This window comes from Salvelinus fontinalis, chromosome 17 (genome assembly GCF_029448725.1).
Source record: "Salvelinus fontinalis isolate EN_2023a chromosome 17, ASM2944872v1, whole genome shotgun sequence".
Taxonomy (NCBI): Eukaryota; Metazoa; Chordata; class Actinopteri; order Salmoniformes; family Salmonidae; genus Salvelinus; species Salvelinus fontinalis.
Window position 1 is genome coordinate 35,912,013 of NC_074681.1, and position 25,857 is coordinate 35,937,869.

General features: G+C 41.9%; 1 protein-coding gene and 1 long non-coding RNA gene across 2 annotated transcripts in view; both read left to right on the forward strand.

Moving 5' to 3' along the window:
* Positions 1-25,857, forward strand: part of LOC129814241 (choline transporter-like protein 5-A) — a 109,658-nt gene that overhangs the window by 20,176 nt on the left and 63,625 nt on the right. The window lies entirely within an intron of this gene.
* On the forward strand, positions 23,219-24,522 carry LOC129814243 (uncharacterized). Its single transcript, XR_008753240.1, has 3 exons — positions 23,219-23,309; positions 24,121-24,195; positions 24,287-24,522. It is a non-coding gene; the product is annotated as an uncharacterized LOC129814243 (long non-coding RNA).

The window sequence follows — 25,857 nt, forward strand, 5'->3', positions numbered from 1 at the left end:
AAGGAAGAACCAGACTTGTGGAGGTCTACAATCTTTTTTTCTGAGGTCTTGGCTTATTTCTTTTGATTTTCTCATGATGTCAAGCAAAGAGGCACGGGGTTTGAAGGTAGGCCTTGAAATACATCCACAGGTACACCTCCATTTGACTCAAATGATGTCAATTAGCCCATCAGAAGCTTCTAAAGCCATGACATCATTTTCTGGAATTTTCCAAGCTGATTAAAGGCACAGTCAACTTAGTGTATGTAAACTTCTGACCCACTGGAATTGTGATATTGTCTGTAAACAATTGTTGGAAAAATTACTTGTGTCATGCACAAAGTAGATGTCCTAACCGACTTGCCAAAATATAGTTTGTTAACAAGACATTTGTGGAGTGGTTGAAAAACAAGTTTTGATGATTCCAATCTAAGTGTATGTAAACTTCCGACTTCAACTGTATATATGTACTCCGGACTTTGCTCATCCTAATATTTATATATTTTTACTTCTAGATGTGTGTATTGTTGTGAATCATTAGGTATTACTGCACTATTGGAGCTAGGAACACAAGCATTTCGCTACACCCACAATAACATCTACTAAATATGAGTATGCGACCAATACAATTTGATAACTAGCTACTGTATTATGTACCGAGCTGAGACAGACAACAGTGTGTCAAACTCCCTGTGGAGTCCCACACGGTGCAGAGTGACAGACAGAAGGAGGACAGGGAAGACTGGTAATGAGTCATTGAAGAAGAGGAAGGCAGACAGACAGTAGTAGCCTGCCACTTCAGCAAGTGGTGACAGTGGTTTAGGTTGACTGGACACCTCACTACTTGTTCAGGTCAACCTGCCTGTTCAGGTTATCTCTCTCCTCAGGTCTGTCACATCGCCAGTGATACTGGAGACCCAGACAAGATGTCGGTGCTCTAGCCTACGTGTTTAAATTTGGCTAAGGCGTGTGTATAAATATTAGTATATGCCCTAGCGGTTGTAGTGTGTGTGAGGATGAATTGATTGTGGTTTTACATCTCTATATATAAATTGATTGTTGTTACAGTAATTTATTGTTTTTAATCCATGTCTAATGGCTACAAAAAATATATATATATTTTCCATCAATGTAATTGTCTGCATTATTTCTAATCCCAGATATATATATGCTGTATATTTTATTATTTTCCCCTAACCCTTCCACCACTCCCCTAATTGGAGTAAATTAATGGACGTTGATTTCTATTTGCCATATTTTTTTTTCAGCTGTGTTGTGATGTTTCACAAGCGTTCTGAACCTTTCTGTTCTCATAGTTTCTACAGCTTGTAAATTAAAGATAAACATTGGCTGATAGTTAACGATCCTGTATTGTGTTAATTAGAGCACCACTCATTATGCCTAATCAAGGCACTGTTAATGACATAATGAAGACGCAAGCTTGACATCCCTTGTTATTTGAAAAGATTAAAGGAAACATGGAGGGAGGAATGTGGCATCTTTCTTTGAACGTGACTCGACAAAAATCGATGTTTAAAGTTGTGTGTGCGTGTGTGGTTTTGTGTTTGTGTTAGTGTGTGCGTGTGTGTGTGTGTGTGTTAATGTGTGTGTGTGTGTGTGTTAGTGTTAGTGTGTGTGCGTGTGTTAGTGTGTGTGTGTGTGTGTGTTATTGCGTGTGAGGTTTTGTGTTTGTGTTAGTGTGTGTGTGTGTGTGTGTTAGTGTGTGCGTGCATGTGTTAATGTGTGTGTGTGTGTCTGTTAGTGTGTGTGTGTTAGTGTGTGTGCGCGTGTGTGTGTTTGTGTGTGTGTGTGTGGTTTTGTGTTTGTGTGTGTGTGTGTGTGTGTTAGTGTGTGTGCGTGTGTTAATGTGTGTGTGTGCATGTGTGTGTTAGTGCGTGTGTGTTAGTGTGTGTGTGTGTGTGTGTGTGTGGTTTTCTGTTAGTGTGTGTGCGTGTGTGGTTTTGTGTTAGTGTGTGTGCGTGTGCGTGTGTGTGCGTGTGTGTGTGTTAGTGTGTGTGAGAGAGAGGATATGAGAGGAAGAGAAAAGGAAAGATGAAGAGCAGTATACTTTCTCCCACTGCCATAGATAGCAGTGATCTACACAGCCAGTGGATGTGACCTAGTTTAGAACAGGCTGCATCGTATTAAACTTTAATAATTGCTAACAAACTAGATCCCATTACTGTGGGGAGCTCCAACCCTCCCCAGCGTTTCTCTCTCGATTGGTCTTCATCGGTCTAGTTCGCTACCTTAGGACTGTAGAGGCCGTTTTAAAACGGCCTTATGGATACGGTGTCCATGTTAGGACAGCCTCAGTGTCAGCAGGACTTGTGTTAGTTTCATCAGGAGTTGTCAGTGTCAGCAGGACTTGTGTCAGGCTCAATAGAACTCGGACACTGTATATGAAACAGCGACTAAAAGCCGAGCATGGTCTGGGTGATCGTCATGGGTTAAGTGTTTAGAAATGTCAAACATTTCATGGTGATCCAGTATAGCATTACTACTCTATAATAGTACCTGGACATTGCCTTCAAGTTGTCTTAGTCTGGCTCTGTCTCTTTACATTTATTTCTGTTGACATGCTCTTCCTGGCTGAAGCGTGAGGCTTCAAGACACATTAAATCAAATCAAATGTATTTGTCACATACACATGGTTAGCAGATGTTAATGCGAGTGTAGTGAAATGCTTGTGCTTCTAGTTCCCGACCATGTAGTAATATCTAACAAGTAATATAACCTAACAATTTCCCCATTAGCAGGTGGTACTCAGCGTGACAACAAACTAAACCTGTTTTCACTTGAGGCTCACTGACACAATTAGCCCAAACATGGCTTTCAATAAACTGATACAGCCAATGGGCTCTACAGTCAGTGAGCCTCAGTCAAACCGACTACTTATTGTTGTCGGTTTTCTAAAAGCCAGTATGTGTGGTGTTACATCGAGGTGGCCATCTTGTCCATCCATGGTCCAGATAGTGCTTTTGAACTCTGACCTTGCTTTGGGTTCCATTTTATGGCCCAGCAGTGGATAAAGTCGGGGGCTGGAGAATACAGCTAAACCACAGAGCTCTGACTGACTGACTGACTGACTGCGCCATCACTCACTCTCACTAAGAGACATGGAGAGATGACTCATATCGAGGAAGTTATTTATTATTATTAATTTATTATTGAATTATTTATTTTCTCCATCTCAGGATAGTGGATACTAGTGAGGCAATTTAAACTATCCCTCACAGAGTAATGACAAGATGATGAGAGAGAGTGGGAGGGAGAGAGATAGAGGGGAAGAAGAAGAGAGAGAGAGGGAAAAGAAGAAAGAGAGAAGGAAGAGAAAATAGAGATTCTAGTATCTGGGCCCTGGCCGAGACGGGGGTGGTTGATTGGCTGTTACATAACGACTCAACGCTTTGATCGTACTCACAGGAAGTAGCAGGATGAGAGGGGAGTGATGTCACATGCTCGCCCAATATTTCCGTTTTTTCCTCCAAGAGGTAAACAGATTTATCTGAGAAGGGAGGCGTCAGACGAGTTAGGGCCTGGTTTTATTTATACCTCCTGTACCACCGTCATATATGGATGCCTCTCTCATTTATTGTTCTTACCCAGGATATGGGTGCAGCTCTCAAGCCAAATGAGAGAGAGAATGGAGAGAGAATGGAGAGAGAGAAAGGAGAGAGAAGGGAGAGAGAGAAGGGAGAGAGAGAAGGGAGAGGGAGAGGGAGAGAGAGAGAGAGAGAGAAGCTCCCATATCTGCAAAGATGAAACTCTGTTCTTAATGTGTAAGACATCCTGTGGCAGCGTGATAAAGGAGAGACTAACACCCTCCATAATTCAATTCCAAAATGAATTATTAGCCAGCGTTATATTCCCCCACACTTGGTGCAGGAGAAGGAAAAGGGTTATTACAAACGCAGCTGGGTGTATCACCCTCTATATACCACACAGCAAGACCTGCTCTAAATTCACACTGGTGAAAGTCTAATCATAAAGCTTGTGGAAAATAGATGGGAAAGTCTATGGAGCCTAACAGCTTATGATGCCTCAATCATACATTTTACATGGAGGCGCTTAAGACTGATTCTGTACCTCCTACTGCGTAGATTGAGTCATGAGAATTCCTCTGTTTCTATAACTTTTGTTTCTACTACCTCCACTGTCTATTATACACTATATATACAAAAGTATGTGGACACCCCTTCAAATTAGTGGTTTTGGCTATTTCAGCCACACCTGTTGCTGACAGGTGTATAAAATCGAGCACACAGCCATGCAATCTCCATAAACAAACATTGGCAGTAGAATGGCCTTACTGAAGAGCTCAGTGACTTTTAATGTGGCACCTCATAGGAAGCCATCTTTCCAACAAGTCAGTTCGTAAAATTTCTGCCTTGCTAGAGCTGCCCCGGTCAACTGTAATTTCATGAAGCTCCAGACGAACAGTTATTGTTCTGACGTTGCTTCCAGAGGCCGTTTAGAACTCGGTAGTGACTTTGCAACCGAGGACAGACAATTTGTACATGCTTCAGCACTTGGCGGTCCCATTCTGTGAGCTTGTGTGTTATTTGCTGTTATTGTGAAGTGGAAACGTCTAGGAGCAACAACGGCTCAGCCTCAAAGTGGTAGGCCACACAAGCTCACAGAAATGGTTTGTCGAGATCGCTGTGTAAGAACTTGACTGGCCTGCACAGAGCCCTGACCTCAACCCCATCAAACACCTTTGGGGTGAATTAGAACACCGACTGCGAGCCAGGCTTAATCGCCCAACATCAGTGCCCGATCTCACTAATGCTCTTGTGGCTGAATGGAAGCAAGTCCCCGCAGCAATGTTCCAACTTCTAGTAGAAAGCCTTCCCAGAAGAGTGGAGGCTGTTATAGCAAAAAAGGGGGACCAACTCCATATTAATGGCCATGATTTTGGTATGAGATGTTCGATGAACAGACTTGTCCACATACTTTTGGTAATGTAGAGTATTCAGGCTACTTATGCTTATTGCTCCCCATATAAATTCTCAACTTACTTCCTCCAATATTGCAGACTCCACAACGAACCTCCAAGCAAACAAACCTTTGAACTGCGTACTTTGCTGAATTGCAAACAATTTTAGTTATTTGATAACGTTCCCGAGACATTGTGGCTTGATGACAACGTTTGCGAGTTGATCATGGTAGTACAGCAACACTTTTTGACATGTAATTCCGTGTCAAATTTGATTTGACCTTTTGACATTTAATTCCGTAGCTCTGTCGAAATGGCGCTATGTCTGTGTGTGTGTGTGTGTGTGTGTGCGCGTACATGCACCCTTGCGCGTGTTTGTGTGTTCCAGTGTGATGTATTTCAGTGGGCCGGTAGTCAAGACAGCTCAGAGCTCTAACCACCCTGAGACAGGACAAAGTGTTGTTCCTCTACCTCACTGTGTTATTATGACTGAACGAGCCAATCTGACTTCCTTCTTCAATAGATAGAGAGTCATTGACTGTGGGTGTTGGTGTTTGAATCATCTTGTCTGGAAGAAAGTGCCTCAATCTATCACTGCTAGTGCTGGGAGGGAAGCCCAACACACGAGAAAGTGCTTCCTCTGTTTTTGTTCCTATATCAAGTCCCTCTGTATCTCAGCTGAAGTTAGCTGTAAGAGAGTTTTATTGTTGTAGCAATGAGCCACTGAAGTAGAATTGTCCGTGTCTCAGCTCGACCTGATTGAAGACCTGGAAGTTGCTACCTGTATGTGGTGGTGAGATATGTGTGAACACCAGTGGGCTCCTCAGAGGAGGAAGGACCATCCTCCTCAGTGAATTTCATAAAAAACATTTAAAAAGTTGTCCTTTTTAGATAAAACTATGCTATTCACGTCACTAAATAATTGATTAAAACACACTGTTTTGCAATGAAAGTCTACAGTAGCCACAACAGTGTTCTGTAGGGTAGCGCCATGGTGTAGCTAGAGGACAGCTAGCTTCCATCCTCCTCTGGGTACGTTGACATCAATAGAAAACCTAGGAGGCTCATGGTTCTCACCCCCTTCCATAGACTTACACAGTAATTATGACAACTTCCGGAGGACGTCCTCCAACCTATCAGAGCTCTTGCAGCATGGACTGACATGTTGTCCACCCAATCAAAGGATCCGAGAATGTATCTAGTACTGAAAGCATAAGCTACAGCTAGTTGGCACTGCAGTGCATAACATGTGGTGAGTAGTTGTCTCAAAGAGAAAGACAATAGTTGAACAGTTAAGAAATTAATTTCTTCAAAAATGAAGGAGAATCAAGAGAGAGATTTCTTAATTTTGTTTCACTTTCAGGTTCACTAACTTACTAGTAGCTAGAAAATGCAGTTAGCTAGTTTATCCTACTCAAACACCCTGCTCAAACAGAGGGATGCTATGTTAGCTAGCTGGCTATGACTATTCACCACTACACTGGAACTCTTCCAAGTCAAGGTAAGCTTTTGGTTTTACTAATTTATTGTCAACGGGGCCCACCCGTGTAACTGCTAAACTGCTTACTGACTATACACTAACATTACTGCATGATTGTAGCAGGTTTACTAACACATTAGTTCTATTAGCTATGTTGACTTTGGCGTTACTTTAGCTAATATGGTGACAACTATGTAGGCTGTGTGTAGCGGTTATGATATGGTTTGGCTTGGTAAGATTTTTTCACCTGGTCATGTACAGATGTGTTGAGCATTGAAGTTCACAAACAAAGGGAAAAGGTGAAAGGGGGAGAGCGCATAGATGTGAGAAGGAATATAACATGGCTGCTATGAAAGTGAACTGTGTTTATGCGTGATCAGGGGTGAATTCATTCTGCCGATTCTGTTGAAAACAGTTCTTAAATGGATGGCATAGACAGCAGGTCCTGTGGCCTTCACCAATGTTAACCCTGCGTGGTCTAATAATCCTCCTGACCATGAAAAACAAACACACCTACAGTATTGGGAGCTGCACTGCTGTGAAGAAAATAAGTTCTTACTGCACTGCTGTGTTGTGCTACTCCAGGTAGAAATAGCTGTGGCACCGCAAAGTCTTATGGTACAGACACACTGGGAAATCTGACTGGCTACTGACTGGCTATAGGTACTTAGCACAGTAGGAGACCTGTCTTTCTCCTGCGAGAACAAAATACGTTCCTGCTGTGTCCCGACCTGGAACCTGCCATTTCTGCTTATAGAATCGCAACCCTCGTCAGTGGTAGAAAATTTGACTTTAAGCCAATCAGAGAGCACAAACCTCCACGTGAGGGAGATGACAGAAATGAAAAGGGGGAAAAAGGGCGCTTTTCCCAGTGTGATCCGCCCCCTTTTCATCACGATTGTTCTAACTAAAACAATAAAGCTGCATAATGCATATTTTCTAGAGCATGTCTTTACATATTTTACATAGCTAAGAAATGTTGTTCTTGAAGAAGTTTTTTTTTGTTATGTTCAGTTTGATGATGTGCACCTGCTCATTAGTTAGCCAGGCAGTCACACACACTTCATATGAAACTAAGGGAGTGGTAAGTGCAGGACAATGCACACAACACTAAATGATTTACAAAGCTAGCTATCTAGCAAGATAAATAAATCATTTAATTCACTCTCCCATACTGCCAGTGCCAGTTCGCTTGCTAGCTAACATTAGCTAAAAGGTTAGCAACGCTCTTTAGCACAACATAGCTCGTTAGCTACTCCACTGACTCTCGACAGCTAACAGGCATCTGCTTCATTCAAAAACGAATCCATTGTGATTGAATTATAATTTTGCTCGCTACACTATTTATCTAGTTGTGGCCATCTGGTTAGTATCAACAAGGTCTTACTACAAATTCTATCTAGCTAGCAATAACATTAGCTACAGCAGGTACACGCCAAACAGGCTACTACCACCTTGTGGCCTGGAGTATTTAAACGACGCAAATCAGAGGTAAACGTTTTCCATGTGAACAACAAAATTTAACTGCCAACACTCTGGGCAGAGGTGCTAAGTACCTATCGGCAGTCAGATTTCTCAGTGTGTCTGACCCTTTATTGTAAAATGCTACCTCGATTTCTACTCTGTCTGACCGCGTTTGACCGTGACCGTATAGCTGTGAGAACCCTTAGCACTCACTTGATCATGAGCATCTGTCTGACCATGATAGCCCAGAGCAGAACCACTACACTAAACATTGTCGTCATCCTCTCTGCACACCGCTGCACAGCAATCTTCCTGTGGGATGAACGCAGACGGTTTGGGATTCATGTGGTCTGCTCCTGACAAGCAGTAATAATGCTAATGTGTGTTTTTACTGTAGGCCAGGGAATTAAAGCCGAATTAAAAACAGGGAGATTTTTTGGTAGTATTTTTGCTGGGGTATGTGTGGTGCGTGAGGCGTGGGGAGACTAGACTGTCTGATAGTTTGGCTGCTCATGGTGCTGGATGAGGGACATGAGACAGCTGAAGAAACTCACACTGGATATTAACTTAAATTATGCTACACTTGCTAGACTGCCCTTTATGGTTCAGTTAATAGGAATTCACCAACTCATCACCGCAAATTTCAGCAAAGTTTGGTATAATTGAAGCCAGTAAGATAAGATCCACTATCTTACATTTGCTGACAGTGGTGGGATCTGGACATCTTCAATTCTTTCACTGTAAAATTATCTAATCTGCATTTAAGACCTTGATGCAAGCCTGACTTCCTGTCACCTCCCTTGGCTGTAATGGTCCACTATCTTGCACATATGTTTAGGACTGGTCTGTCTCACCTCTGTTAAGCGCAACTCAGTCCACAGACTTGATAGTATGGTGGTCCATTATGGCATAGCTAGGCTGCTCTGAGACAACTGTCCGCCTGTATTAATTTGAACGTGGTGACCGTTGGAGAAATGGCTTGAGCCGGGCTGAGAATTAGATAAGTATGAAAGCCAACGGTTCAATATTCTAGAACACTGCTGTGCAGACACGTACACAAGTTTTGGACTGTAATAAGCTCTTTAGTCTCAACTAGATAGCTTGGTCCATTCGACCTGTACCCCTGACTTGAGCGTAGTACTGAGGAACATAAGGCTAATGTAAACAAGTGTGGCAGGCCAAACTAAACAGGGATTTAGGGGACACCAGCACAGATTGTAGCCATGGTGTCGCTAATGGGATAGTTACAGGATTAAAGTCACAGAGTGACACAGCCTAAACCATGCAGGGCCTGAATGACGGGTGTGTTTACTAGGCCTGAGTCTCAGTACTGAACACATCCACTATGTGGCAAAGAGGGTATTGCTGAACAAACACTCCTATAGACAAAGAGGTGACATTTTACTTGATCTATCCACCATACGGCCATTTAAGAGTGATTTCATTAGCTACAGTGGCTTCAGAAAGTATTCACACCCCTTGATTTTTCCCCACGTTTTGTTGTGTTACAGCCTGAATTTAAAATTGATTACATTTAGATTTTTTTGTCACTTGCCTACACACAATACCCCATAATGTCGAATTGGAATTATGTTTTTAGAAATGTTTACAAGTTCATTAAAAATGAAAAGCTGAAATGTCTTAAGTATTCAACCCCTTTGTTATGCCTAGCCTAAATAAGTTCAGTGTGCTTAACAAGTCACATAATAAGTTGCCAGGACTCACTCTGTGTGCAATAATACTGTTTAACATGATTTTTGAATGACTACCTCATCTCTGTACCCCACACATACAGATAATTGTAAGGTCCCCCAGTCAAGCAGTGAATTTCAACCACAAAGACCAGGGAGGTTTTCCAATGACTTGCAAAGAAGGACACCTATTGGTAGATGGGTAAAAAAAGCAGACATTGAATATCACGTTGAGCATGGTGAAGTGGATGGTGTATTAATAGACCCAGTTCCTACAAAGATACAGGCGTCCTTCCTAACTCAGTTGCCGGAGAGTAAGAAAACCACTCAGGGATTTTACCATGAAGCCAATGGTGACTTTAAAACAGCTACAGTTTAATGTCTGTGATAGGCGAAAACCGAGGATGCTTCAACAACATTGTTACTCCACAATACTAACCTAATTGACAGAGTGAAAAGGAAGCTTGTACATAATTATTAATATTCAGAAACATTCATCCTGTTTGCAATAAGGCACTAAAGTATAACTGCAAAAATGTGGCAAGGCAATTTACTATTTGTCCTGAATACAAAGTGTTATGTTTGGAGAAAATCGAATACAACACATTACTAAGTACCACTCTCCATATTTTCAAGCATAGTGGTGGCTGCATCATGTTATGGGTATGCTTTTAATCATTAAGAACTGAGGAGTTCTTCAGGATGAAAAAGGAAACGGAATGGAGGTAAGCATAGCAAAATCCTAGAGAAAAGCCTGGTTCATTCTGCTTTCCATCAGACACTGAGAGATTAATCCAGCAGGACAGTAACCTAAAACACAAGGGCAAATCTACACTGAAGTTGCTTACCAAGAAGACAGTGATGGTTTCTGAGTGGCCGAGTTGACTTAAATCTGTTTGAAAATCTATGGCAAGTCTGATAATGTGGTATTAAAGTTATTACACATACACGCCACCAGGTGGTGTAGCACTTGAGTACCTATTGGTATCATTGTTAGAGGATTGGGAAACACCCAATACACACGTTGTGTGCAGCTGCGACTGCCTACCTGTTACACTATGCATCGGGTTAGTAATACAGTAATCAGTTTATAAAGAACTACTCTCTCACTCCTTCCAAGGCATAAAGAGTTCCATGGGTTATTACAAGTGGCGACGAGGTAAAAGGACGACGAAAAGATCGACTGGATGCTTGAAACATTCAAGTTTACATTCCAGGGACTTCTAAGGATTCACTAACAGGAAGGCTAAAGATAGCAGAGAAATGGCTGCCGCAGTAGGATTTGTATCTTCCTTTGATCATCAGACGCAATCGTGGGAGGAATACTATGAAGTACTGACAAGAAAAAAGCCATTCTGTTGGGTTCAGTGGGAAGCCAAACCTACAGTCTTATGAGAAATCTGCTTAGTCCTGGTAAGCCTGAAGATCAACACTGAGGAGCTAGAGGAGTTGCTAAAAGCACATTTCAACCTGAAGCCGAGGGAGATTGTCAACGATTAAAGTTGAAGTCACGGAACAGAAATGCAGACAAGAGTCAGACAACCAAACATGCGTAAACTGGCACAAGTTTGAAGTTATGGGGACAATCTGAAGGAAATGCTGAGATATAGGCTAGTTTGCTGCATAAATAATGACAGGATCCAACTGAAGTTATTATCTGAGACTGGAGTACTTTTGATAGACCATTGGTTCTTGCACAAGCAATGGTGACTGCCAACAAAGATGTAAAAGAAATCCAGGGGAAATGTGTGGACAGTGCTAATGTGACTTGGAAACAAGGGACATGCCAGAGAAGTGTGCACAAGCTAAGCATGTCAGAGAGAAACCTGCATGAGGTGAGCACGTGAAAGCATGTTACAGATGTGAAGGTGATCACATGGCAAGTGAGGGCCGCTTTCAGGATGGAAAGTGCCTTAAGTGTGGTAAACAAGGACTCATAAAATGAGCATGTAGGGCTAAATCCCCTGCGGAGTTCCAATCCAAAAGGGGGAGGGAAGAAAAAGCAAGAAAATGAGTTAAAAAGTGTGGGACACATCACACGTTCTGTTAAAGCTCCTCAAAGCACACACATCCCTGGGTTGCTCCTCTTTTCAGTTCGCTGCAGCTAGTGTCTGGAACGAGCTGAAAAAACTCACTGGGCAGTTTTATCTCCATCTCTTCATTCAAAAGACTCAATCATGGACACTGTTCTGTGGCTGCGTCGCGTGATGTATTGTTGTCTCTACCTTCTTGCCTTTGTGCTGTTGTCTGGGCCCAATAATGTTTGTACCATGCTTTGTGCTGCTACCATGTTGTGTTGCTACCATGTTGTTGTCATGTGTTGCTGCCATGCTATGATTTTGTCTTAGGTCTCTCTTTATGTAGTGTTGTGGTGTCTCTCTTGTCATGGTGTGTTTTGTCCTATATTTTTATCACAGCCCCCGCAAGAGGCCTTTTGGTAGGCCGTCATTGTAAATATTAATTTGTTCTCAACTGTCTTGCCTAGTTAAATAAAGGTTATATAAAATCAAAACATCAGCTGGGAAGCTGAACAAAACAAAGAGGAAGAAGAGGATATGTTAACAATGTCAGATGACGTTCCAAAAGTGGCTCCGATCACATTGAAATTGAAAGTCAATGAATCAGATGTGAAGTTGGAAGTGGAAACAGGGTGCAATGTAACCATAATGAACAGAGTTGTGGGACAGTGCAAAAGTTCCCGACTTAAAGACTTGTTCTCGTCATCTCAAACCGTACACAGGTGAGAGAGTAGAAACATTAGGTGCAGCTAAAGTAACTGTGCAGCACAGAGACACAGTGACTGAGCTACCTGTAGTAGTTATGATGCTCTGGACCAAACCTAGGTTGTGGCTGGATAAAATAATTGAAGTTAGACGGGGGAACAGTAAATCAGATTGATGAGGCTCAACAGTGGACATTGGAAGAGGTGTTGACAAAGTATGGGAATATGTTCAAAAAGGAACTTGGAACATTGAAAGGCCCTCAGCTAAAATCTATGTAGACATGGAGGACACACCAATGTTTTACAAACCAAGACATGTGCTTTATGCCATGAAGCCAAACGTAGAGGCAGAGATTGACCGTCTCTTGAAAGAGGACATTATGAAACCAGTCAAATTCTTAGAATGGAAGGCTCCCATTGTGCCTGTTTGGAAACCTGACAATACTGTGAGAATCTGAGGGGATTACAAACTGACTGTTAACAGAGTATCCTAGTTGGAGCGGTATCCAGTTCCAAAAACAGAGGATCTATTTGCAAATCGGGTTGGTGGACAGAAGTTCAAAGTTAGATATGAGCCATGCATATCAACAGATCAGTCTGGATGAGGAATGTTAGAAGTATTGTACAGTGAACACACACAAGGGGTTGACTGTGTATAAACGTTTACCTTTTGGTGTCTCCAGCATTCCTGCTATTTTTTAGATGACTATCGAGGTGTACTTCAAGGGATTCCACATGTTGCCATTTACCTGGATGACATCCTGGTTACGGGCAGGCGTGACCAGGAGCATCTGGGCACGCTGACTGAGGTACTACAGAGATTGGGGAGTATAGGCTTACGTCTCAAGTGGAGTAAGTGTAACTTCATGGAGAATGAGGTAGTGTCCTAGGACAAAGTGTGGACGCCGCGGGTATCCATCCACTCAATGACAAGGTACAAGCAATACAGAACGCACCTGCTCCTACAAATTTGAGTTAAAAGCTTACCTGGGACTGCTAAACTATTATAACAGGGTTTTGGCGAACTTGTCAACAGTGTTAGCACCTCTTCACACTACTGTGTAAAAAGACAAAGTGGCAGTGGGGGAAAGAGCAGGAGACTGTTTGCAAAATCGAAGAAACTGATGCAGTCATCTGTTGGTTCACTACAACGGATAAAAGTACCTCATTCTCTCATGTGATGCGTCACCCTACGGGGAAGGAGCAATTCTGTCACACTGTATGCAGGATGGAACTGAGAGAGCAATGAGGTTAAATGTCAAGAACTGTTAACCCAGCAGAAAATAACTATTCCAAACTAGACAAAGTGGGGTTCAGAGGTTCCACAACAGTAATGTTTGTGGTTCAGAGGTTCCACAACAGTAATGTTTGTGGTTCAGAGGTTCCACAAATACATATGGCAGGAAGTTTACCATATGTACAGATCATAAACCTTTACTGTCTATATTCAATTAAATGAAGGCAGTTTCACAGATGGTGTCTCCGAGAAGCCAGAGGTGGGCAGTAACGTTGAGGGCGTACGAGTATGTCATCGTTTTCAAGGCAGGAAAGTACCATGGGAACACAGATGCCTTGAGCTGTCTTCTGCCACCGTACACACCCATCATAACAGCTCAAGAGGACAGAGTGCTGATGTTCGAGGTCACAGACATGGCACTCGTGACTGCAGAGCAAGTGAGAACACGGACAGGTAAAGTTACAGTACTGTCTAGAGTTAGAGAATATGTTCTAAGGGTATGGCCACAACAAACAGAAGGGACTGAATTCACACCATACAGTGTCAGGAAAACAGTGTTGAGTGTACAGGATGGTTGCGTTTTGTGGGAAGCACAGGACAGCCAGCATGCCAGGCTATCCTACAGCAACTACATCAGAGTCACCCTGGGGTCTCGCGTATGAAAGCGATGACTAGGAGTTACTTATAGTGGCCAAAACTTGATAAGGAGAAAGAGAATCTAGTCAAGACATGTATCACGTGTCAGGAACACAGATAAGACACAAGCAGCAGGTCCACTCCACCCTTGGGAGTTTCCAGCGATACCTTGGAGAAGATTGCGCATAGATTACGCAGGGCCATTCATGGGGAAAAGGTTCCTGATAGTCATCAATGCACATTCAAAATGGATGGATGTGTATCCTGTTAGTTCTGCTTCATTCACAGCTACTATAGATGGCATACGACAGAGCTGTAGTAACCAAGGGATACCTGAGATGGTGGTGAGCGACAATGCGACCTGTGGTGCACATTCCACAGACAGAGACTGTAACAGAGGAAAGTTTCAGAATCAGATACTCTGAACCCGGCTCAGAAACAGCTGGTGGCTTTTCCAGCGTTGAGAATGAACACTACCCCTAGTGTTCGTCGTTCACACATGCATACAAAGCTTCCAAGCCGCTTAAAAGACTTAAACAATTAAAAGGTGATATACACTAAAAGACTTACATCAAAAGAGACTCGCGTGAAATACTTACAGTAACACAAGCATGTGAAAATACATTTATTGTGAACATGTGGAATGTCAGGTTTATTTGTTAAACTGACTTGTTTAGATCAGTGGAGTACATAACAAGTTTAAAGAATGTTTCAGTCGAAGGAACTTTATTTCAGAATTAGTTCATTAACGCAATAGAAGAGCATCTTGCGTTTTTTTATCCTAAAAACAGGTTTATATGTGAAGATGTTATGTTAAAGTCTTTAGCGCGGAGGAATATGGTAATGTGGTATTAACGTCATTACACATACACGCCACCAGGTGGTGTAGCACTTGAGTACCTATTGGTATCATTGAGGATTGGGATGCACGCAATACACACGTTGTGTGCAGCTGCGACTGCCTGCCTGTTACACTATGCATCGGGTTAGTAATACAGTAATCAGTTTATAAAGAACTACTCTCTCACTCCTTCCAAGGCATAAAGAGTTCCATGGGTTATTACAGCAAGACCTGAAAATTGTTGTCTAGCAAGGATCAACAACTAATTTGACAGAGCAAATAGAAAGTTAGCATAGAAAATAGATATGACAATTACCTGCTAGGGGGCGTTTCCATTTAACTATCTGGTGTCGATGAAAATAGTAATGACGTCAAACAAATAAAAATATGCGGAGAAACCTAGTGTTGAAAACAAATGTAGTGGTTGAAGTATTTCCATTACCCATTTAGACAAATTGTGCATTAATAAATTGCCGACAGCCTTTATGCCCTCCCACCTATCTGTTTCATGTCTCAGGTTGCCTGCGAAAGCCAGCATGGATAGAATACAATAATTGACTAATATTTGCCATATTCTAATTATTCACGTGCCAACGTATCGCCACGGTCTGTGCCATGGTAAAACTTGCACATCTGAAATAATTGGATGGTGCAACTTGCCAGCCAACCAGAAAAGCAAGGTGAAGCAATTCAGCCATTCTTGAAAGTCAAGACCATCCTTGTCCTGGAAAGAAACATTTTTATAGTTGAAAAAATTGATTTTGCAAGACGTAAGCATTTAGAATTAATTGTGGAGTGAAGCTTTATAGTTACCCGGCGACATCACATGCCCCGTGATTCGCAATCATAATTTATTCGAAGAAACGGTTTCCATAATCATTTGTCACAATAAAGAAAGTTAGACAGAAGAAATATCCATCTTTGGCAAACTGAATTTTGTTTTTGATCTTTAGAAAATGTCTCCTATATCTGCCGTTTCCATTACACCTCGAAAATTAAAAAAAATGCGACCATTGCTTTTGTTGAATAGACCTGGGTCAATGGAAACCTGCATATCAACAGTCATGGTAGCTGTCGTCATCTTATGGAAATAGTACAGCATCCATATTAGGAAATGGTCAGCTATCAGACAAAACTGTAAGTGGTCAGACAAAACTTCCTCAGTGGTCAGACAAAACTCCCTTTTCACAGTCATGACACAAACCGTGAGCTAGTTGGCTAGTAAAGTGTAAGTGCCTCTCCTCTCCACTCCCCAGTTCACTCAAAATTCTCCACACGTACATACCTACCCAGTACTCAATGCTAGCAGTGGAGAAAACAACACCGCTCTATCAGTGGACTTAGGTTCCCTCCCCAGCCACCTAAACAGATCAATCCAAGGCTGGTATGGGGCTGTGTGCCAGGCCAGCAGACTTGGCAGGGTTTGGAGCTGCACATCCGATTCAATAGTGTAAGCACACTTCTTCCCCTGTAGTCTTGCCTGACTGGAGTAAACACAACATTTCTGTTCTCTTTCTGCCTCTCTGCTTCTCTCCTGGAGATTCTAGGTGCAGTACACACAGTCAGACACACACACGGATGCATACACCATGAATAGACACACACACACATAGTGCACACACAGACTTAACACAGACTTACGTAGTAATAATTCACTAAAATCCCACTCAGCTCAAAGTAGCTTTAGTGATAGTGTACCCCATCCTCTCTCTCAGCTCAAAGCCTCGACACAATCCTGTCTTGGAGCTCTACAGACAATTCCTTTGACCTCATGGCTTAATTTCTGCTCTGATATGCACTGTCAACTGTGGGACCTTATATAGACAGATGTGTTCCTTTCCAAATCAGGTCCAATCAATTGAATTTACTACAGGTGGACTCCAATCAAGTTGTAGAAACATTTCAAGGGTGATCAATGGAAACAGGATGCACCTGAGCTCAATTTCGAGTCTCATAGCAAAGGGTCTGAATACTTATGTAAATAAGGTATATCTATTTGTTATACATTTGCACACAAAAAAAACTGTTTTCACTTTGTCATTAAGGGGTATTGTGTGTAGATTGATGAGGAAACGTTTTTATTTAATCCATTTTAGAATAAGGCTATAACGTAACAAAATGTGGAAAAGGTCTAGGGGTCTGAATACTTTCCAAATGCACTGTACTTATATAGATGTCAAATCTTAACTTCATCACACTTTTGTCACAGAGAATTTCCCTACTGCATCAGAAAATTCAAATGAGCCTCATGAGTCCCTGAAAAAGAGCAGTTATCTTTCTCTTCATGTGGGAGCAGTCGAGTCACTGGGATCAGGGCTTGCTATCAAAATTATTTTCTCTCTCGCTCGCTCAAACGCTAAGCCTAGGTCCTATTACTGCAACATTCAAATGTACAAAAAAATCTCTGAAATGCAGCTATACACATCAACAACTGTCGTTTTATATAGTTTAATAACAGAAGACAGATATTGGTCTCAACTAGTGTCAAGTTTATGCTTAGGTCAAAATTTAGTTCAATCCTAGCCTGAGGTGGTCTAGCTGTCAGGGTTGTGGCCACGCACATATAACGCTACTGTGTTGGCGTGGGTTCGATTCCGTCCCATTCCCTTTTGGCACAATAACTTAATCCCCATGATTGACTTGATTTATTTTAATATAGACAGTCCAGGGATATTTTCTCCCCGATCTTTATAAGACATTACCATACCAGACACTTTTGGATAGCATAAACAAATAAAATGATAACAGATGTAGGATCTTAATTTGAGCCGGTTTGCTACAGCAGGGAAATAATCCTGCAGCAACAGGAAATGTGAATTATTATGTGGATTACAGTGGCGGTCGGTGCCGCTTAAGATGAGGGAGGCCGATATTTTTTTTTTAATGAGCATGGCCTTATTTCTATTACATCATATTGTGTGTCTGTCATTTATGTTCCATTCACCCAGTTCAATGTAACATCAATAGGTTTAGGGTACTACCCTACATTACCAAAAGTATGCGGATACCTGCTCATCGAACATTTCACTCCAAAATCATTGGCATTAATATGGAGTTGGTTACCCCTTTGTTGCTACAACAGCCTTCACTCTTCTGGGAAGGATTTCCACTAGATGTTGGAACATTGCTGCGGGGACTTGCTTCCATTCATGACCAACATCCTTCTTGCCCGGTTGCTCAGTTTGGTCGGACGGCCAGTTCTAGACAGAGTCTAGGTAGTTCCATATGTTTTCCATTTCCCAATGATGCAGACCACTGTGCTCTTGGAAACTTTCAACACTCTAGAAATTATTTTATACCTTTCCCCAGATATATACTGAGTGTACAAAACATTAGGAACACCTTCCTAATATTGAGTTGCACCCCCTTTTGCCCTCAGAACAGCCTCAATTCGTCGGGGCATGGATACTGACCCATGTTGACTCCAATGCTTACCACAGTTGTGTCAAGTTGGCTGGATGTCCTTTGGGTGGTGGACCATACTTGATACAAATGGGAAACTGTTGAGCAAGAAAAACCCAGCAGCGTTGCAGTTCTTGACACTCTCAAACCAGTGCGCCTGGCACCTACCACCATACCCCGTTCAAAGGCACTTAAATATTTTGTCTTGCCCATTCACCCTCTGAATGACACATATACACAATCCATGTCTCAATTGTCTCAAGGCTTAAAAATCTGTGAACCTGTCTCCTCCCCTTCATCTACACTGATTGAAGTGGACTTCAGGTGACATCAATAAGAGATCATAGCTTTCACCAGGATTCACCTGGTCAGTCTGTGTCATGGAACGAGCAGGTGTTCCTAATGTTTTGTACACTCAGTGTATGCCTCATCACAAGACAGATCTATGGACAGTTCTTTGGACATCATGGTATAGTTCCTGCTCTGACATGCGCTGTCAACTGTGGGACCTTATACAGACAAGTGTGTTTCTTTCATGTCCAAACAAATTAAATTGCCTCAGGTGGACTCCAACCAAGCTGTAGTGACATCTCAAGGATGATCTAAAGAAATTGGATGCACTTGAGCTCAGTTTGGAGTATAATAACAAAGGGGTCTGAATACTTATGAAAATTGTCTCAAAACATGTTTTCACTTTGTCGTTATAGGGTATTGTATGTAGATACAGTATGTGAGAAAAAAAATGTTTTAATCCATTTTGAATCATGCTGTAACACAACAAAATGTGGAATAAGTCAGGGGTGTGAATACTTTCAGTCAAAAGTTTGGACACATACTCATTCCACAATCAACTGACCTCAACCCAATTGAGATGGTTTGGGATGTGTTGGACCGCAGAGTGAAGGAAAAGCAGCCAGCAAGTGCTCAGCATATGTGGGAACTCCTTCAAGACAGTTGGAAAAGCATTCCAGGTGAAGCTGGTTGAGAGAATACCAAGAGTATCCAAAGCTGTCATCAAGGCAAAGGGTGGCTACTTTGAAGAATCTCAAATATAAAATAGATTTTGATTTGTTTAACACTTTTTTGGTTACTACATGATTCCATATGTGTTATTTCATAGTTTTGATGTCTTCACTATTATTTTACGATGTAGAAAATAGTAAAAATTAAGAAAAACCTTTGAATGAGTAGGTGTGTCAAACATTTTGGTTACTTCTATTCGATACTTAAAGCTTCTGAAAACATCACAAAGACACAAAAATAACTAGGATCCTTGCCAGGCAAACCTGATAATCAACTCCCACACTCCAGTGGCCTATTCTCTGATGACACCCTTTGATTTAACTGTGTATGAAAGAGCGTTAAATAAGAAATGAGAGTAACTCTGTCTGTCCTATTTCTGTTTCCTTTGCTTAGCAGACTACATGGAGGGATGATGCACAAACTGAGCCAGTTATACAGATGTCAGATCTTAATATGACCTATGTCGTCGCAGGAGGAAAATAATCCTTTAGCAGGAGGATTTTTATATTTAAATGTATAATTGCCGCCAGGGGGCAGCTGGAAACGGTATTTGTAGGTTGTTTTAAAATGCAGTACCGTACCTATGGGGCTATGGTTTGGGGAAGGCTCTGCAAATCAACCGACCTCATACCATAAAGTATCATCAAGTATTCTCACGGCTTGCCAAAGCATTGTGAACTGCCGTAGTGCAGTGATCTGAGCAGCACGCTTCAGCTCCAAGCATCACAAGTTTGTCTCGTTAAACCATCAATACTCGCTAAATTCACACTCACAGTCTCAATTGCAACCATTATCATTATCAACTATTATCATTATCACCTCATTACAACACCCTAAAAGATGTTTGCAACCAAAGTCTTTCAAGATATGTTCACCCTCTGGTTGGTATTGTCATCGCAACAATTTAGTTATTTTTGAACAGACTAAAGGCGATTTATCTATTTGGCAAGCATTCCGTACAATAGAAATAAAGTTTTTCCTAGTCACTTTAAAAAAACTATAGTGTTGAGAGAACAGGGAAAATAACCCTATACTGTCCATATTTGAAACGTATAACTACATTAAGTCAATCAGGGGATTGAGTTATTTGTGCCAGAAGGGCGTGGGCCGGAATCAAACCCACGGTGACACGGTAGGCCTATATGTGCGCGGTGAAGGCAGTTGCTCTAACCGCTAGACCACCCCAGGCCTCAGTTTTTGTTAATTTGTAACCTTAGGATACACTAGACACTTGTATGTAGTAGCCTAATTGAGATCAGTTTCTATCTTGTGTTATTAAGCAATATAAAACAATGTTTGTTGATGTGTATGGCTGCATTTCAGATACATTTATGTATATTTGAATGATGCAGTAATAGAAGCTAGGCCTAGCGTTTGAACGAGCAAGAGAGAACATAAGAGTAGCAAGCCCTGATTCCAATGAGTCGACTGCCTCCACATGGACAGAAAGAGAACTGCTCATTTTCCGCCACTCACGAAGCTTATTGGAATTTCCTGATGCATCAGGAACATTCTCCCAGACAAAAGAGTGATCAAGTTAAGATCCGACATCTGTACACTTACCAGCCAGTTTATTAGGTATACACCCCTGTTCGCGAAAATGGATTGCTCCTACAGACAGTGAGTCACGTGGCCGTGGTTTTGGATTCAGGATTTGGCATAAGCAGCATGAGTCCATCGACCAATCCTACCTGGTGTCAACGGTACAGGTTGGTGGCGGTGGTGTACTGGTGTGGGGAATGTTTTCCTGGTCCCTTGATACCAATTGAGCAACGAGTGAACGCCACAGCGTATCTGAACATTGTTGCTGACCAAACCTCTAAGATGGAATGGACTGTTCGCATCATGAATGTACCACCGTCCAATCTGCAGCAACTGTGCGATGCCATCGCGGCAGCATGGACCAACATCCCTATTGAATGTTTCAGACACCTTGTATAATCCATGCCCCAAAGAATTCAGGCTGTTATGGAGGCATTTGGGTTCCGACCCGGTACTATATGTGTGTACATAATAAACTGGCCGATGAGTATAGAGAGAGAGAGTGACAGTAGCTTACAAAAGCTTTGACTTAATCTTGAAAAATGTGGATTATTCAGTACCTACTCTCCATTTTAGGTCAGGGTTTATTTTGTTTCACAGTAGAATACTGTTGGAGATGCTGGAGTAGTGGAGTACAGTAGTTTGAAGGTAGTTAAACAGCAGTAAGTACATGTACATACTGTACTATAGTTAAGTTACTGCATGGCAGTAGGTATTTTAACCCTATCAGTCCTTATCAGTCCAGCAAAAATCGTCTTTTCATTTATCTGACTTTTATTTATGATATCTGAAGTGAAATAGAAAGGTGAACGCAGCGATTAGGTTGGTTCCACCATGTTAATCATAACCACCATTGATAATGTAATCAGTGCTCTGTGTGCTCTGTGTGTGTGTGTGTGTGTGTGTGTGTGTGTGTGTGTGTGTGTGTGTGCGTGCGTGCGTGCGTGCGTGCGTGCGTAGCTGTTTATGAAAGAGTGTTAAATAAGAAATGAGAGTAACTCTGTCTGGCCTATTTCTGTTTCCTTTGCTTAACACACTACATGGAGGGATGATGCACAAACTGAGCCAATTATAGAGAGAGATTTACAGTAGTTTACAAAAGCTTTGACTGAATCTTGAAAAATCTGGACTATTCAGTACCTACTCTCCATTTTATGTCAGGATTTATTTTGTTTCACAGTAGAATGCTGTTGAAGATGCTGGTTATCCAGTGGAGTAGTTTGAAAGTAGTTAAACAGCAGTATAGCAGTAGTTATTTTAACCCTATCAGTTCCAAGACCCCAGCAGAAAATCTGCTTTTCATTTATCTGACTTTCGTTTATCTGCATGTCCAGCCCTTATATTTACCCTCACAATCAAGTGTTTTAACATTTTCTTATCAGGACAACCAGGGCTACAAGTAGAACCCAAAACAATATGACATAAACAGTTGCATTCATGAGTTTTATTTATTCTTATTGACAAATGTCATTCAAAAAATAAGTTCAGCCAAAGCAAAAACCTGATAAAAATATATTTATATGAATGCTTAAGTACATAAATTGTTTGCACACTGGGAAATTAATATCCAACTAGTCAGTGACAACTGTTTGGAGTTTGTGACAGCAACTATGTTACCTTATTACAGTATTATAGACACCATGTCCTGGGATTTCCTATGAGCTTCAGAAGAGACCTTTACCTTCTAGCGACTTTTGTGTGGCTTGTGAGCGTCATAGAGTAAAACATGTGCGTGTTTGTGAGCATCTCAGCTTTTCATAGATAGCTTTTAATAGTTTATAGCTCAAACCATTCCGACTCTACAGACGTTTTAGGATAAAAGACCCGGCCCCAGGCCCCTTTCCAGGTCTGCCCTTGACTCACAAACACTGCTCTAGCTCAGCCCTGTTTTTCACACCAACTAATCCCTTTGAAAAACAGCCTATGTGGCATCGATATGAGTCAGAAACTGTTATTCTAGTGTCAAGTTTAAAACAAAGCGTAAACAGGATAATTTCGGTCATAAAGTCAGTTTCGTCTAAAACAGAGTTTGGAACCTCCGTGAGCCACAACGAGTAAATAAAGCTTGGGTTTGGATTACAATTATGTCAACAAATCATGCCTCCTTGTGCCAAGCTCCACGTGCAAATTGCCCCTTTGCCCAATTTGCTTCCCTTCATTGAATGAGGCCCCATTGTTTCATCGCCTCCCAACCAACTCGTTCAAAGGAACACGGTCGTTTGAGACTGAAAAGCCCTATTCGGATTGACCATGCAATGCATGGTTACAGCAGGATGCACAGCCAACAGCTATGGTTTGCATGCCCTGCCGAAGGACCCTATCAGAATAGGTGGTTGGAGTTTGTTGGTCCCCAGTGAGTATACCAGTAGCTAGACCATAGACTGCTGGTAATGTATCTAGTTATGTAGATTTTGATAATCATTATCACTATCATTGCTAGCATAGCTGACGTTAGCTAGCTAGCTACCAACCAGCTAGCTACCAAACTACTGTATTAAGCTGGCTAACTAACTAGCAAGCTAGCTAGCTGGCTAACGTTAGCCTACCACAATACAACTCGGATATGGGTTGGAAACACAATAACATTTCAAAAGAAGGCAAATGATTTGTAGGAAAACCTTTTGTCATGATTGTGATGTCACGCGATTGATTTTAGATGCAGTATACCTTTAGCCAGCTAACTAAGATTGAGGGGACCACCGTATTTTAGCTAGCCTACATTAGCATTGCTAGTTATTTTTGACGAACTTTGCTAGTAACAGTAATCACAACTTGGCCATCTCTCTAAAGTAAATTTGATGATATCATAATGTGACAGTTGTTTCCTACTAAGTATTGCCTACTTTAGCAATGTCATCGTATTTTCATGCCACTCTAAGTTAGCTAATGTAATTTAAAAGAAAAATCATATTAGCCTCCTAGGTGCAACCCATATCTAGGGCATAAATCAATATTGGATGCAGCTATGGTGGTACTAGCTAACTCATGTCTGATTACAACAGTGTACTAACTAGCATCAACAAACTCAAACCATTTCAGGGCCATAGCAAAACATGTCACAGTTGTCTGCGTAGTGTGACGGCGGTCACCAACCTGAATCTAATCCAATCAAGATTACGTTATTTTATAATTGAGGGATGATGACAATCACTGACCCTTGTTAGACAAAGTGCACAGTAGGGTGCCAGACTGATCCTCTGGTTATGAACGGATGCCGGGACCTACCAGAAGCAGCAAAGGTGGGCATCATAACATGTCCAGCAATGTGATTGCAATGGTTTAGCGACCTCCAAAGTAATTTAATTCACTGTTCACTTGCTATTTTCACAGCTTGTCAGGCAAGACCACAGAATAAAAGTGTGTCATGCGACACAAGTAGACTTGTAACACCACCTCCATTGTTGCAAGAGTCTCCCTCGACTCCTATGAAAAGGACATGAGGCCTCTGATAGTGACCCGTGTTATTCCCCTGATGACTGCCCAGACGGCATCATCAACAACGACAGCTAATGTGTGTTATGCGAAATTTGAAAAGTTGTATTAAACAATACCTGGTTTGAAAAATATTAGGATAATTCTCCAGCCAAGCAGATTTAACTATTCGAGTAATTTTGTTTGTGAATTGCATTAGCAAAAAGCGTTGTCCTTTCTTTAGAACAAAATGCAACTTACCTCTTGGCTGTCTTATAGTGCATTCGGAAAGTATTCATACCTCTTGACTTTTTCCACATTTTGTTAGGATACAGCCTTATTCTAAAATTAATGAAATCGTTTTCCCCCCTCATCAATCTACACACAATACCCCATACTAACAAAGCAAAAACAGGTTTCTAGAAATGTTTGCAAATGTATTAAAAATAAAAACTGAAATATTACATTTACGTAAGTATTCAGACACTTTACTCAGTACTTTGTTGAAGCACCTTTGGCAGAGATTACAGCCTCGAGTCTTCTTGGGTATAACACTACAAGCTTGGCTCACCTGTATTTGGGGAGTTTATCCCATTCTTCTCTGCAGATCATCTCAAGCTCTGTCAGGTTGGATGGGAGCGTCGCTGTACAGCTAATTTCAGGTCTCTCCAGAGATGTTAGATTGGGTTCAAGTCCGGACTCTGGCTGGGCCACTCAAGGACATTCAGAGACTTGCCCCGAGGCCACTCCTGCATTGTCTTGGCTGTGTGCTTAGGGTCGTTGGCCTGTTGGAAGGTAAACCTTCGCCCCAGTCTGAGGTCCTGAGTACTCTGGAGCAGGTTCTCATTAAGGATCTCTCTGTACTTTGCTCTGTTCATCTTTCCCCCGATCCTGACTAGTCTCCCAGTCCCTGCCGCTGAAAAACATCCCCACAGTATGATGCTGCCACCACCATGCTTCACCGCAGGGATGGTGCCATGTTTCCTCCAGAAGTGAAGCTTGGCATTCATGCCAAAGAGTTCAATCTTGGTTTCATCAGACCAGAGAATCTTGTTTCTCATGGTCTGAGGGTCCTTAAGGTGCCTTTTGGCAAACACCAAGCAGGCTGTCATGTGCCTTTTACTGAGGAGTGGCTTCTGTCTGGCCACTCTAGCATAAAGGCCTGATTGGTAGAGTGCTGCAGAGATGGTTTTCCTTCTGGAAGGTTCTCCCATCTCCACAGATGAACTCTGGAGCTCTGTCAGAGTGCCCATCGGGTTCCCCGTCCAAGGGCCTTTTCTACCTACTGCTCAGTTTGGTGGGTCGGCCAGCTCTAGGAAGAGTATTTGTGATTCCAAACTTCTTCCATTCAAGAACGATGGAGGCCACTGTGTTCTAGGGGACCTTAAATGCTGCAGAAATGTTTTGGTACCCTTCCCCACATTTGTGCCTCGACACAATCCTGGCTCGGAGCTCTACGGACAATTCCTTCGACCTCATACCTTGGTCTT